This window comes from Anomaloglossus baeobatrachus, chromosome 5 (genome assembly GCF_048569485.1).
Source record: "Anomaloglossus baeobatrachus isolate aAnoBae1 chromosome 5, aAnoBae1.hap1, whole genome shotgun sequence".
NCBI lineage: Eukaryota > Metazoa > Chordata > Amphibia > Anura > Aromobatidae > Anomaloglossus > Anomaloglossus baeobatrachus.
Genome location: NC_134357.1, coordinates 11,447,826 through 11,463,797, shown reverse-complemented (window position 1 = coordinate 11,463,797; position 15,972 = coordinate 11,447,826).

The following is a 15,972-nucleotide window of genomic DNA, read 5'->3' as shown; positions in this document are numbered from 1 at the left end:
GTCCTCCTCATCATGAGACCAAGACGACACCTAACAATTTATCAGCAGTGCTGCACCATTATGAGGCTTCAAGCAGCATGTTCTGACAGAAGAAGCCACTGAGCTTAGAGCATCACAGAGTGTCACCAGCAGGTTGTACAGAGAGACAAAGAGACTGGAAGAGTCACAGAAAGGCAGAGAAGTAGCCACTGAGCTTAGAGTGTCACAGAGTGTCACCAGCATGTTATACAGAGAGACCGAAAGACTGGAAGAGTCACAGAAAGGCAGTGAAGCGGCTAATGAGCTTAGAGCATCACAGAGTGTCACCAGCAGGTTGTACAGAGAGACCGAGAGACTGGAAGAGTCACAGAAAGGCAGAGAAGTAGCCACTGAGCTTAGAGTGTCACAGAGTGTCACCAGCATGTTATACAGAGAGACCGAGAGACTGGAAGAGTCACAGAAAGGCAGTGAAGCAGCTAATGAGCTTAGAGCATCACAGAGTGTCACCAGCAGGTTGTACAGAGAGACAAAGAGACTGGAAGAGTCACAGAAAGGCAGAGAAGTGGACATCCTCTGGCAACATCCCACACTGAGGACCGCTTCATTGTGAACAATGTCTTGTGGAGCCGGATGATGCATGCCACACAACTTCAGGCACATTTAAGGAAGGTGAGAGGCGTCAAGTGTCATGTCAGTGTCGCGGGCGGAGGAGGGGACGCTGCGCTCTCCCACTGCTCGGGTCCGGCTGCTGCTGCTCGGTGGCTCGAGCGATGGGCCGGATCCCGGGGACTCGAGCGGCGCTCCTCGCCCGTGAGTGAAAGGGGATTGGTTTTTGGGATAGTTTATTGTCCGTGACGGCACCCACGGTTGTGGTGATTGTATGGACACCACCGCTGCTCTGTATGGGGATCCCGGGAGCGGTGACAGGGAGCAGCAAAGTTGTTAGTTCTCCCCTCCGTGGGTAGGGGGGTGGCTGTCCCGGGGCCCAGTGATGAGGTGGGGGATGCTGGATGGCAGGGCCGGTGCAGGGCTTGGTAGGGTGCAGGGACGCGGGGTCAGCGCTGTGCCTCACGGCACTGTGGTACTCACTCAGCCTGAGACGGTGACACAGTTCTCGGTAAAACACACGGCTGGAAAGACGGTTCCCACGGACGGCTGCTGTTGCTTTTCCGCGGTAGTTGACGGTGACGGTCTCTGTCCCTGCACCTAATGAAAACGTTGGTAGCGATGGGTTCCCACCGGTAATCCGCTCCCCGGCTTGGATATGTGCCGGAGGAGCCCCTCTTTGCCCGCAGGCGCTGGCCCTGAGAAACTGGTGCCCTGGCGGTGGCGGTGTCTCTCTCTAACGGTTGGACTGTTGCCTTCAATCGGGACTTGGTTGTTGGGAGACCCAGAGGTCCCCTTCACTGACGGATTTGGCAAATTCACGGCGACTCCTAGCCTTGCCGGGATCCGAAAGGCCCCTGCCAATGGTGCTGGCTTCTCTTCGTATACCGCTCCGGTACTGCCGGGCCACCACCCGTCCACGGTCCTTTCGGCAACCTCCAAGCAGCCTCTCCTGCAGACAGTCACCGCCGTCTGCTGACCTTGCTGTCTCAGTCCAGGGCACACACCCGGACCAACTTCAGGCTTTCTCAACTGTCACTTTCTCTGTCACTACTCTCACTTGCTCCTTCCACTTCACTCTTAACTCTCCCTCTCCCTAAACTCTTCTCTTCACTCCTTCACTTCCCTAGCTTAACTGCCTGGTTTTCCCGCCTCCAGGGCTGTGAACTCCTCGGTGGGCGGAGCCAACCGCCTGGCCCACCCCCTGGTGTGAACATCATCCCCTGGAGGAAGGCAACAAGGATTTTTGGGTTAGCTTCGGTGTACCTATCCGGGGTGTAGGGTGTGGTGGTGTTACGACCTGTGACCCCTGGCTTGCCCAGGGCGTCACATCAGACCATTCAAAACTGTTTACATCAGCGTGGTCTGTGTGTTAGATGACCTGCAAGAGTACTTGACTATACTACCAGGGACAGGCATCATGTGGGCCTCAGTGCTGGTCACTGATCAACGTTGATTCACGCTGAGCAGAAATGATGTCCGCCAACTGCTGGAGACATCAAGGAAAGCGTTGTCCATCAGCCACTGCTGTCACCAGACGAGCCTTTGGTGGTGTTATAGTTTGGGCCAGTGAGTCTAGTCAGTGCAGAGCCACACTACACTGTGTGAATGGTGCAGTAACAGCCCCTACTACTGGAATAACAGCATTACTCCAGACATTGTGCCTCTGTATGAACAACAGCGGCTTACATTCATCTTCATGAAGGACAATGCTGCAGATCATTGAGGTCGCATCATTAGGGAATGGCTGCTGGAGATTGGGGAACCTCAAATGGAGCGGCTGCACTTTCTCCAGACCTGAATCCCATAGAAAACCTATGGGATCAGCTGAACCACCGTGTAGAAGTCGTAACTCTGTACCCCAGAACCTCAGTGACCTGATGGCCACCCTTCAAGAAGAGTGGGACGCCGGCCACTGCAGACAATAACTCCACTCGTGACCAGCAGGAGGCGTCGTGGTCAGCTGGAATTGATGCTCAAGGCCACATGACAAGTTATTGAATTGAGACACTGACATTTTGGGAGGTGGAGGGGTGGGGGGTATACCCACCACTGTTGGCTTTTGTTTCAATAAATTGTTTGTGATGAGGAAATCTCCATTGCTGCTTCTACTTAATGCCCGACTGTCATGATAAAAGTTTACAAAAATTTCACCCAAAAATATCCCAAACTTTTTGTGAGTAGTTTTTTTTTTTATACAGGAGACATATACACATCTTGACAATATATTCTGCAAGCAATGATATATACAAGATATATATATATATATATATATATATATATATATATACTGTGCTAAAAAATATACAGTGGAGCTGTGTATATACTGTATATTGTAAAGATATGCCAGTGAATACAGTAGATTCAACACTATATACTATATACACAGTACCACACTATATAAACACCTCTATATACTATATATACAGTACAACTCTACATTACGGTATATAGTATATAAACACATCACCATACTATATATTATATTATGCTGCATGCATCACATAGGATACAATAAGACTGCTGTATGTACATTATATAGGTGACATACAGCACATTTTTGAAATTTTGTGTGAAATTATGTCCAATTTACCTTTTTTTCTCTTTTTTGTGTAGTTCAAATACACACAAAGGAAATAAACGTGTGTATAAGAAAACATTTGTAATTGCAATAATTTTCTTGAAGAAATACTTGTGGTGGCTCAGTGGTTAGCACTGCAGTCTTGTGGTGGCTCAGTGGTTAGCACTGCAGTCTTGCAGCGCTGGGGTCCTGGGTTGAAATCCCACCAAGGACACCATCTGCAGGGAGTTTGTATGTTCTCCCCGTGTTTGCGTGGGTTTCCTCCAGGTACTCCGATTTCCTCCCACACTCCAAAGACATAGTGATAGGGAATGTAGATTGTGAGCCCCAATGGGGACAGTGATGATGGAGTCTGTAAAGCGCTGTGGAATGAATAGCACTGTATAAGTGAGTCAAATAAATGAATAAATAAATAAATTATGTGGAAAAATTTCAAGGGTGCCAACACTTTCGGCCATGATTGTATATCATATAGGAGACTGAGACTGTGGTTTATACATAGGAGAGTGCAATTGTGGCATATACATCATATAGGGGGTTGTGATTAAAGTATATACATCATATAGGGGGTTGTGACTGCAGTATATACATCATATAGGGGGCTGTGACTTCAGTATATACATCATATAAGGGGCTGTGACTACGGCATATACATCATATACTGGGCTGTGACTGCTGTATATACATCATAAAGAGACTGTGACTGTAGTATATGCATCACATAGGGGGCTGTGACTCCAGTATATACATCATATAGGGGGCTGTGACTACGGCATATACATCATATAGGGGCTTGTGACTGCTGTATATACATCATAAAGGGAGCTGGGACTGCAATATATACATCATATAGGGGGCTGTGACTATGGTATATATATCATATAGAGAGCTGTGACTGATGAGCAAAGAGAAGAAAAAAAACAGCTCACCCTTTCAGGAGATTAGAGTGTCAGCCAAGAACGGTGCACGGACTTTTGGTAGTTAGACCTTACTACCACGAATTGCAGGGAGGAGGAGAAAATCCAGCATCCAGTTCCAGAAATTTAAAACATCAGATTTTATTCAAAATTTCATTAAAATTCCATGTTCCATGGTTGCATTAAAAACGCATCATAGCAGATGTAAAAAGGAGGACGCGTTTCGGACGTATATGTCCTTAGTCTAGAACTAAGGACATATACGTCCGAAACGCGTCCTCCTTTTTACACCTGCTATGATGCGTTTTTAATGCAACCATGGAACATGGAATTTTAATGAAATTTTGAATAAAATCTGATGTTTTAAATTTCTAGAACTGGATGCTGGATTTTCTCCTCCTCAGAGCTGTGACTGATGTATATACATCATATAGGGAGCTGTGACTGTAATATATACATCATATAGAGAGCTGTGACTGATGTATATACATCATATAGGGAGCTGTGACTGCAGTATATACATCATATAGGGAGCTGTGACTGCTGTATATACATCATATAGGGAGCTGTGACTGCAGAATATACATCATATAGGGAGCTGTGACTGCAGCATATACAGTTAGGTCCAGAAATCTTTGGCCAGTGACACAATTTTCGCGAGTTGGGCTCTGCGTGCCACCACATTGGATTTGAAATGAAACCTCTACAACAGAATTCAAGTGCAGATTGTAACGTTTAATTTGAAGGTTTGAACAAAAATATCTGATAGAAATTGTAGGAATTGTCACATTTCTTTACAAACACTCCACATTTTAGGAGGTCAAAAGTAATTGGACAAATAAACCAAACCCAAAAAAAAAATTTTATTTTCAATATTTTGTTGCGAATCCTTTGGAGGCAATCACTGCCTTAAGTCTGGAACCCATGGACATCACCAAACGCTGGGTTTCCTCCTTCTTAATGCTTTGCCAGGCCTTTACAGCCGCAGCCTTCAGGTCTTGCTTGTTTGTGGGTCTTTCCGTCTTAAGTCTGGATTTGAGCAAGTGAAATGCATGCTCAATTGGGTTAAGATCTGGTGATTGACTTGGCCATTGCAGAATGTTCCACTTTTTTGCACTCATGAACTCCTGGGTAGCTTTGGCTGTATGCTTGGGGTCATTGTCCATCTGTACTATGAAGCACCGTCCGATCAACTTTGCGGCATTTGGCTGAATCTGGGCTGAAAGTATATCCCGGTACACTTCAGAATTCATCCGGCTACTCTTGTCTGCTGTTATGTCATCAATAAACACAAGTGACCCAGTGCCATTGAAAGCCATGCATGCCCATGCCATCACGTTGCCTCCACCATGTTTTACAGAGGATGTGGTGTGCCTTGGATCATGTGCCGTTCCCTTTCTTCTCCAAACTTTTTTCTTCCCATCATTCTGGTACAGGTTGATCTTTGTCTCATCTGTCCATAGAATACTTTTCCAGAACTGAGCTGGCTTCATGAGGTGTTTTTCAGCAAATGTAACTCTGGCCTGTCTATTTTTGGAACTATAAAGTATTGCAGCCCGGTAGGCGGAAACCTGAACAAATATACCATGTCAACCTATTAAAACCTTGGCAGGAACGGGAAAGCCTGATGGCTGTTTTTTCCCCATCTCCCTCCTCTTCGGGTCGTTCACATCCGGCTCCAGCGACCTCCGGAGAGGACGAACCGGAAGTAAGGATTGGAGAAGCCCTCACCAAGACTCAGAGGCGAGAGGCCAGACGGTTGGTTCAGCAGAACCCCGATGTCTTCTCCGAGCTGCCCGGTAAGACCAGTCTGATACGACATGATATTGTCACCGAGCCCCACCTGAAGGTACGCCTGAAGTCATACCGAGTACCGGAGGCTCGACGACAAGCCATATCGGAGGAAGTAAAGACAATGTTACGCCTGGGGGTCATCGAAAAATCCCGGAGTGAATGGGCTAGTCCGATTGTCCTAATACCAAAACCCGATGGCTCCTTAAGGTTCTGCAATGACTTTAGGAGATTGAACGAAATATCCAAGTTTGATCTCTACCCCATGCCCCGGGTGGATGAGCTGATTGATAGGCTGGGACAGGCGCGATATTTTACCACGCTCGACCTGACCAAGGGGTACTGGCAGGTGCCACTGACGGAGTCCGCCAAGGAGAAAACCGCTTTTGTTACGCCGGAGGGTCTCTTCCACTATGTTGTCTTGCCTTTTGGGTTACATGGCGCTCCGGCCACGTTCCAGAGGTTGATGGACTTAGTGCTGGAACTCCACCAGGCGTATGCATCAGCGTACCTTGATGACATCATTATTTACAGCTCCGATTGGCAGACTCACTTGGAACAGGTACAAGCGGTGGTGGACGCGCTTCGAACAGCCGGATTGACAGCCAATCCCAAGAAATGTGCATTGGGACTCACGGAAGCCCGCTACTTGGGCTACGTGATAGGCCAAGGAGTGATTAAGCCCCAAATTAACAAGGTCGAGGCGATCCAGAAGTGGCCTAGACCCCTGACCACGAAGCAGGTTAGGGCCTTCCTGGGTATCGTGGGGTACTACAGGAGGTTTGTAAAAGATTTTGCGGGACTATCAGCCCCCTTGACGGACCTTCTCAAAGGCAAGAAGTCCGTCATGGTGCGCTGGACTCCGCAGGCCGAGGACTCCTTCCGGGGCCTGAAGGAGGTCCTGTGCGGTCAGCCCGTTCTGGTCAACCCTGATTTCCGGAAGGAGTTCATAGTACAGACTGATGCCTCGGAGGTCGGCCTGGGGGCAGTGCTGTCTCAGGTGGTTCAGGGAGAGGAACACCCCGTCACCTTCTTAAGTAGGAAGCTCACCCCTCCCGAGCGGAATTATAGCGTAGTGGAGAAGGAGTGCCTGGCGATCAAGTGGGCCCTGGAGTCCCTACGCTATTACCTGCTGGGACGTCAGTTTCGCTTGGTGACGGATCACTCTCCACTGGTCTGGATGAGGTCCGCCAAGGAACGGAATGCCCGGGTTACCCGGTGGTTCCTTTCTCTGCAGAACTTCCGGTTTCCGGTTGAACACCGGGCCGGTAGGTTGCAGGGCAACGCCGATGCCTTGTCCCGCGGCCCGTGTTTGATGGCAGGAGTTCAACCCCGCACGCTTGAACTGAGGGGGGGGGGGTATGTGAGACTGTGACCGGGGTTATCTATGACGGCCGGTATGTCTCGCCCCGGTTGTGCTCACTCCATGATAATCCACTATAGGGTTAATGCTGTTTCCCTACAGGCTGAAGGAAGGGTTAAATAGATTCAGGAACAAGGGCAGGTGTGCCGGGTGTGAGGGAGTGATCACATCTCCCTGAGTTCTCTGCCGGAAAGGCACATATGTACTATTGTGGATTTTTTCTTTGGAATAAACCGTGTGCTGTGAACCTTGGTGCCTGGATCCCGTGTCTTCTGCAGCGCAGCGGACGACGCTACCTCACAGCATCTAGATGTGAACCCTTTGTATTTACTTTCATGGAGTCTTCTCTTTACTGGTGACTTAGAGACAGATACACCTACTTCACTGAGAGTGTTCTGGACTTCAGTTGATGTTGTGAACGGGTTCTTCTTCACCAAAGAAAGTATGCGGCGATCATCCACCACTGTTGTCATCTGTGGACGCACAGGCCTTTTTGAGTTCCCAAGCTCACCAGTCAATTCCTTTTTTCTCAGAATGTACCCGACGGTTGATTTTGCTACTCCAAGCATGTCTGCTATCTCTCTGATGGATGTTTTCTTTTTTTTCAGCCTCAGGATGTTCTGCTTCACCTCAATTGAGAGTTCCTTAGACCGCATGTTGTTTGGTCACAGCAACAGCTTCCAAATGCAAAACCACACACCTGTAATCAACCTCAGACCTTTTAACTACTTCATTGATTACAGGTTAACGAGGGAGACGCCTTCAGAGTTAATTGCAGCCCTTAGAGTCCCTTGTCCAATTACTTTTGGTCCCTTGAAAAAGAGGAGGCTATGCATTACAGAGCTATGACTCCTAAACCCTTTCTCCGATTTGGATGTGAAAACTCTCATATTGCAGCTGGGAGTGTGCACTTTCAGCCCATATTATATATATAATTGTATTTCTGAACATGTTTTTGTAAACAGCTAAAATAACAAAACTTGTATCACTGTCCAAATATTTCTGGACCTAACTGTACATCATATAGGGAGCTGTGACTGCAGCATATACATCATATTGAGAGCTGTGACTGCAGCATATACATCATATTGGGAGCTGTGACTGCAGCATATTCATCATATTGGGAGCAGTGACTGCAGCATATTCATTATACAGGGAGCTGTGACTGCAGCATATACATCATATAGGGAGCTGTGACTGCAGCATATACATCATATTGGGAGCAGTGACTGCAGCATATTCATTATACAGGGAGCTGTGACTGCAGCATATACATCATATAGGGAGCTGTGACTGCAGCATATACATCATATAGGGAGCTATGACTGCAGCATATACATTACATCATATTGGGAGCTGTGACTGCAGCATATACATCATATTGGGAGCTGTGACTGCAGTATATACAGTACATCATATTGGGAGCTGTGACTGCAGCATATACATCATATTGGGAGCTGTGACTGCAGCATATACATCATATAGGGAGCTGTGACTGCAGTATATACATCATATAGGGAGCTGTGACTGCTGTATATACATCATATAGGGAGCTGTGACTGCAGCATATACATCATATTGGGAGCTGTGACTGCAGCATATACAGTACATCATATTGGGAGCTGTGACTGCAGCATATACAGTACATCATATTGGGATCTGTGACTGCAGCATATTCATTATACAGGGAGCTTGCCGGCAGCAGGTCCAGAGCTGGATGCGCAGAGGAGCAGTTTCCATGTGTACGCCAAGGACAGAGCAAAGCTCAAATTCTGCCCATAGAGACATGTCACTCGTGGGTAGTGTCAGACTTGCTATTATCACTGCAGGATTCCTTCGTGAGAGTTCTTAACGGGCCGGTGATAAAGTTTTAAAGGGCCTGTGCCCGAACAACGGGGCTGGAGGCTCACTTTGTAGTGCAGTGCTGTGGCCCTTCTGGCATGTGCCCACGTAGGCAGATGGCCAGTCCGGGCCTGGTTGTAAACAAGGGGGGTGTATTAGTATTGTGAGACTGTGACCGGGGTTATCTATGACGGCCGGTATGTCTCGCCCCGGTTGTGCTCACTCCATGATAGAAAGTAAATCCACTCTAGGGTTAATGCTGTTTCCCTACAGGCTGAAGGAAGGGTTAAATAGAATCAGGAACAAGGGCGGGTGTGCCGGGTGTGAGGGAGTGAACAGAACTCCCTGAGCTCTTTGCTGGAGAGGCACATGTATTTTGTGATGGACTTTTGTTTGGACATTAAAACCGTGTGCTGTGAACCTTAATGCCTGGATCCCGTGTCTTCTGCTGCGCAGCCGACCGTGCTACCTCACATATGGTGGAGAATCGGCGGGCATGACAGCCGGTGAGGTGTAGCATCCATCCCTGGTGACCTGGTAGCACATGTCCTGGATTCGAGCGGCTATACTACAGCCCAAACCCAGCGACGCCATGGAAGACATACTAAGGCTGCAGCAACAGACTAATGCACAGCTACAAGAGGCTAATGCACAGCAACAACAGGCTAATGCACAGCAGCAACAGACCAATGCACACCTGCTCCGGGCGTTGGAACGTCAGCAGCAATCCTTGCAAGTGCAGGAAAAAAAACTCCAAGAACAGATGGATCAGGCCAATGCACGTCAGCAGCAAGCCTTGCAATTGCAGGAAAAAAGGCACCAAGAACAGATGGTTCTCCTGGCCAAGTCGATCCGTGCCGGACCGGCAGCAACAACCCCGGGACCGGGTGACGACGGCAGCGTCCGGAAAGCGGTGAGACAAGCGTTGCAAAAGATGACCCCGGGTGATGATGTGGAAGCGTTCCTGGCGGTGTTTGAGCGGGTGGCCGAGCGGGAAAAGCTGCCGACCCCGCAGTGGGCTGAGGTATTGTCGCCCTATCTGACGGGGGAACCCCAAAAAGCGTACCTGGACCTCTGTACCGAGGACGCCATTGACTATGTGACCCTGAAAGCCGAAATACTGGCTCGGTTGGGGGTGAATACCTATGTACGGGCTCAGCGGGTAAATCAGTGGTTCTATGAGGAAGCCAAACCCGTACGCTCCCAGGCCTATGACTTGTTGCATCTTGTAAAAAAGTGGTTGCAGCCTGACACTCTGAGCCCGGCGCAAATGGTGGAAAGGGTAGTAGTGGATCGTTTTGTGCGCACTTTACCCGTCACCGTTCAACGGTGGGTCGGACAGGGTGACCCGAGTACCCTGGACCAATTAGTGTCCCTGGTAGAGCGGCATGTGGCTACGCAGGACTTGATACGGGACACTGAGACTTTGCGTACCGCCCGTCGGTCCGGCCCCTCCAAGCCTAGGGCCAAGGACCCACCGCTGACAACGGTGCAGGAGTCCCCTACCGTCCCGTCTGAGGCCGCGGCCGCCATTCCTGAGGTCCGGAAGGTTCTGTACCCTAAACGACAATCCGTCAAGGGGGTTTCCATCCCCATTAGATGTTGGCGGTGCCAGCGGGTGGGACATATGGAAGCCCAGTGTCCACTCACCACGGAGCCCATGGATTGTGGGGTTACCCGGCGGGGTTCATTGTATGCTCAGGTGGTGTGTACCGCTGACCTGGTCTCCCCAGAGACGGAGCCCCACTTGTGCCAAATACAGGTGAATGGATGTCCGGTTACAGGATTGTTGGATTCCGGAAGCTTAGTGACCCTTGTGCGATCCACCTTGAGGGCTAAAGTAAAGGCCACAGGACGCACCGTGGGGGTGGTTTGCATACATGGGGACCGCCGCGACTATCCCACGGGGATTGTCACCATCACAGCACCTTGCGGTCAGGTGCAACATGAGGTGGGACTTCTTAACACTCTTCCTTATGACGTGATCCTAGGAAGGGATCTGACCTATTTTTGGACTTTATGGAGGGGACCCCCTAAGTCCCCTCAGATATTGGTCGGTCCGGGACCTGAGCCCTACAATCCTGAATCCGGGACACCTGCCGTAGGGGTCACCATGATAGGGACAGAGTGTGAACCCGATAGGTCGCCCCTAGAGGTATTGGCAGGAGAGGCTGAGACGGTCGAGCCCATCCCGGAGTTGGAGGCGTCCCCGGATACGTTTGGGACAGCCCAACTCCAGGACCCTACGTTAATACATGCCCGGAGTCGGGTGACAGTAGTTGACGGGGTGGCACAGCTGCCCGGTGCCCAGGTAAGGTACCCCCATTTCGCTCTTAAGCAGGATTTACTCTACCGGGTAGATGAAATACGGGGCGTGGGGGTAGAACAATTGGTGGTGCCCCAGCCGCATCGCCGGCGGGTCCTCGACTTGGCTCATAAACACCTGATGAGTGGCCACCTAGGGGTCAAGAAAACGCAGGAGCGAATATTGCAAAGGTTCTATTGGCCCGGGGTCTTTGGGGAGGTAAAACGGTTCTGCGAAACCTGCCCGGAGTGTCAGCTTACCGCACCCCTGACCCATTTTCGCAGTCCGTTGGTACCGTTACCCATTATAGAAGTCCCTTTTGAACGGATAGGGATGGATCTGGTGGGGCCCCTTGTAAAGTCCGCTCGAGGGCACCAACACATCCTAGTGATCGTTGACTATGCCACCCGGTATCCCGAGGCGATACCTCTCAGACATACTGCAGCAAAGCTTATAGCTCGGGAGTTGTTTGCTGTGTTCTGCCGGGTGGGATTGCCCAAGGAGATCCTTACGGATCAGGGGACCCCATTCATGTCTAAAGTGACCAAAGAGCTATGCCGGCTACTCCAGATCAAGCAGTTGCGTACGTCTGTGTATCATCCTCAAACGGACGGTTTAGTCGAGCGTTTCAATAAAACCCTGAAAACCATGCTCAAAAGGGTGATTTCAAAAGACGGGAAAGACTGGGATATGATGCTTCCCTATTTGATGTTTGCCATACGAGAGGTGCCACAGGCATCCACGGGGTTTTCGCCTTTGAATTGTTATACGGGCGACATCCCCGGGGATTGTTGGACCTGGCAAAGGAAACATGGGAGCAAGAGCCCACCCCCCATAAAAGTGTGATCGAACACATTTTAGGTATGCAGAACCGCATAAGCGCGGTCATGCCAATTGTGAAGGAGCATCTACAGGAGGCTCAGGCCGCGCAAAGCGGCCGCTACAATAGACAAGCCACCGTGCGGACCTTTAAACCCGGGGATCGGGTGTTGGTATTAATCCCCACGGCGGAGAGTAAATTCCTGGCTCAGTGGCAAGGCCCCTACGAGATAAAGGAAATAGTAGGGGTGGTTAACTATAAAGTATTGCAGCCCGGTAGGCGGAAACCTGAACAAATATACCATGTCAACCTATTAAAACCTTGGCAGGAACGGGAAAGCCTGATGGCTGTTTTTTCCCCACCTCCCTCCTCTTCGGGTCGTTCACATCCGGCTCCAGCAACCTCCGGAGAGGACGAACCGGAAATAAGGATTGGAGAAGCCCTCACCAAGCAACAGAGGCGAGAGGCCAGACGGTTGGTTCAGCAGAACCCCGATGTCTTCTCTGAGCTGCCCGGTAGGACCAGTCTGATACGACATGATATTGTCACCGAGCCCCACCTGAAGGTACGCCTGAAGTCATACCGGGTACCGGAGGCTCGACGACAAGCCATATCGGAGGAAGTAAAGACAATGTTACGCCTGGGGGTCATCGAAAAATCCCGGAGTGAATGGGCTAGTCCGATTGTCCTAATACCAAAACCCGATGGCTCCTTAAGGTTCTGCAATGACTTTAGGAGATTGAACGAAATATCCAAGTTCGATCTCTACCCCATGCCCCGGGTGGATGAGCTGATTGATAGGCTGGGACAGGCGCGATATTTTACCACGCTCGACCTGACCAAAGGGTACTGGCAGGTGCCACTGACGGAGTCCGCCAAGGAGAAAACCGCTTTTGTTACGCCGGAGGGTCTCTTCCACTATGTTGTCTTGCCTTTTGGGTTACATGGCGCTCCGGCCACGTTCCAGAGGTTGATGGACTTAGTGCTGGAACCCCACCAGGCGTATGCATCAGCGTACCTGGATGACATCATTATTTACAGCTCCGATTGGCAGACCCACTTGGAACAGGTACAAGCGGTGGTGGACGCGCTTCGAACAGCCGGATTGACAGCCAATCCCAAGAAATGTGCATTGGGACTCACGGAAGCCCGCTACTTGGGCTACGTGATAGGCCAAGGAGTGATTAAGCCCCAAATTAACAAGGTTGAGGCGATCCAGAAGTGGCCTAGACCCCTGACCACGAAGCAGGTTAGGACTTTCCTGGGTATTGTGGGGTACTACAGGAGGTTTGTAAAGGATTTTGCGGGACTATCAGCCCCCTTGACGGACCTTCTCAAAGGCAAGAAGTCCGTCATGGTGCGCTGGACTCCGCAGGCCGAGGACTCCTTCCGGGCCCTGAAGGGGGTCCTGTGCGGACAGCCCGTTCTTGTACACCCTGATTTCCGGAAGGAGTTCATAGTACAGACTGACGCCTCAGAGGTCGGCCTGGGGGCAGTGCTGTCTCAGGTGGTTCAGGGGGAGGAACACCCCGTCACCTTCTTAAGTAGGAAGCTCACCCCTCCCGAGCGGAATTATAGCGTAGTGGAGAAGGAGTGCCTGGCGATCAAGTGGGCCTTGGAGTCCCTACGCTATTACCTGCTGGGACGGCAGTTTCGCTTGGTGACGGATCACTCTCCACTGGTCTGGATGAGGTCCGCCAAGGAACGGAATGCCCGGGTTACCCGGTGGTTCCTTTCTCTGCAGAACTTCCGGTTTACGGTTGAACACCGGGCCGGTAGGTTGCAGGGCAACGCCGATGCCTTGTCCCGCGGCCCGTGTTTGATGGCGGGAGTTCAACCCCGCACGCTTGAACTGAGGGGGGGGGGGGTATGTGAGACTGTGACCGGGGTTATCTATGACGGCCGGTATGTCTCGCCCCGGTTGTGCTCACTCCATGATAGAAAGTAAATCCACTCTAGGGTTAATGCTGTTTCCCTACAGGCTGAAGGAAGGGTTAAATAGAATCAGGAACAAGGGCAGGTGTGCCGGGTGTGAGGGAGTGAACAGAACTCCCTGAGCTCTTTGCTGGAGAGGCACATGTATTTTGTGATGGACTTTTGTTTGGACATTAAAACCGTGTGCTGTGAACCTTAATGCCTGGATCCCGTGTCTTCTGCTGCGCAGCCGACCGTGCTACCTCACAATATATAATGGTGGGAGCTGGGGGTCAGGAGTGGGGATAAGCTTCTGACGATGAGATATAAGAAGAATTTTATTTTTAAACAAATGTTCTGATTTATTAACGGTAAGAAGACGTATTGTAATGTGGAGGAACTTCAGAGAACATGAAAATGTTGCAGATTTTTTCTTTACATGTTGATAAAGATTTAACATTGGAAAACTTCCCAATAAAAGCAGAGGTATGGCTGACCGAACAATGACTGCGTTACGGGTCTCAAAAAATGAAGACGTAGGCAAAAATTTTTTTTACAAATTACAGATTTTGTTTTGCCACTTAAATAAAATTCAAAACATGTTTCATATCTACATGACCTGTAGAATCATACTGAAAAGTCAGTGTCACCTTGCAGCTTCCGCCTCTGGCCCCACCCCCCTTACATGTGCTCCTGCCATGGGGGGAAAAATGGCAAATGGGAGTGGCCAAAATTCTCCACTGTGTATGTAATTTTTCCCTCTTTCTGTTCTTACATAGTCGGGAGTTATGGCCGCGTCTGCTTAACATACCATCGAATTGTTACAGATTACATGACATTGAGTGGACACTTTTACTCTGTCTCATATATTCATGGCAGTCAGTATAGAAGGACTGTAACCCCACGCCATAAATATGCAGAAAACGGAGCTGATACATTTATATTATTGCCCCTGCAAAATCGCCCCGGAGGGACAGGCGAGGGGTAGATGCCCCCTGTCATTATGTAGATGCCCCCTGTCATTATGTAGATGCCCCCTGTCATTATGTAGATGCCCCCTGTCATTATGTAGATGTCCCCTGTCATTATGTAGATGCCCCCTGTCATTATGTAGATGCCACCTGTCATTATGTAGATGCCCCCTGTCATTATGTAGATGCCACCTGTCATTATGTAGATGCCCCCTGTCATTATGTAGATGCCACCTGTCATTATGTAGATGCCCCCTGTCATTATGTAGATGCCACCTGTCATTATGTAGATGCCCCCTGTCATTATGTAGATGCCCCCTGTCATTATGTAGATGCCCCCTGTCATTATGTAGATGCCACCTGTCATTATGTAGATGCCCCCTGTCATTATGTAGATGCCCGCTGTCATTATGTAGATGCCACCTGTCATTATGTAGATGCCCCCTGTCATTATGTAGATGCCCCCTGTCATTATGTAGATGCCCCCTGTCATTATGTAGATGCCCCCTGTCATTATGTAGATGCCACCTGTCATTATGTAGATGCCCCCTGTCATTATGTAGATGCCCGCTGTCATTATGTAGATGCCACCTGTCATTATGTAGATGCCCCCTGTCATTATGTAGATGCCCCCTGTCATTATGTAGATGCCCCCTGTCATTATGTAGATGCCACCTGTCATTATGTAGATGCCCCCTGTCATTATGTAGATGCCCCCTGTCATTATGTAGATGCCCCCTGTCATTATGTAGATGCCCCCTGTCATTATGTAGATGCCCCCTGTCATTATGTAGATGCCCCCTGTCATTATGTAGATGCCCCCTGTCATTATGTAGATGCCCCCTGTCATTATGTAGATGCCCCCTGTCATTATGTAGATGCC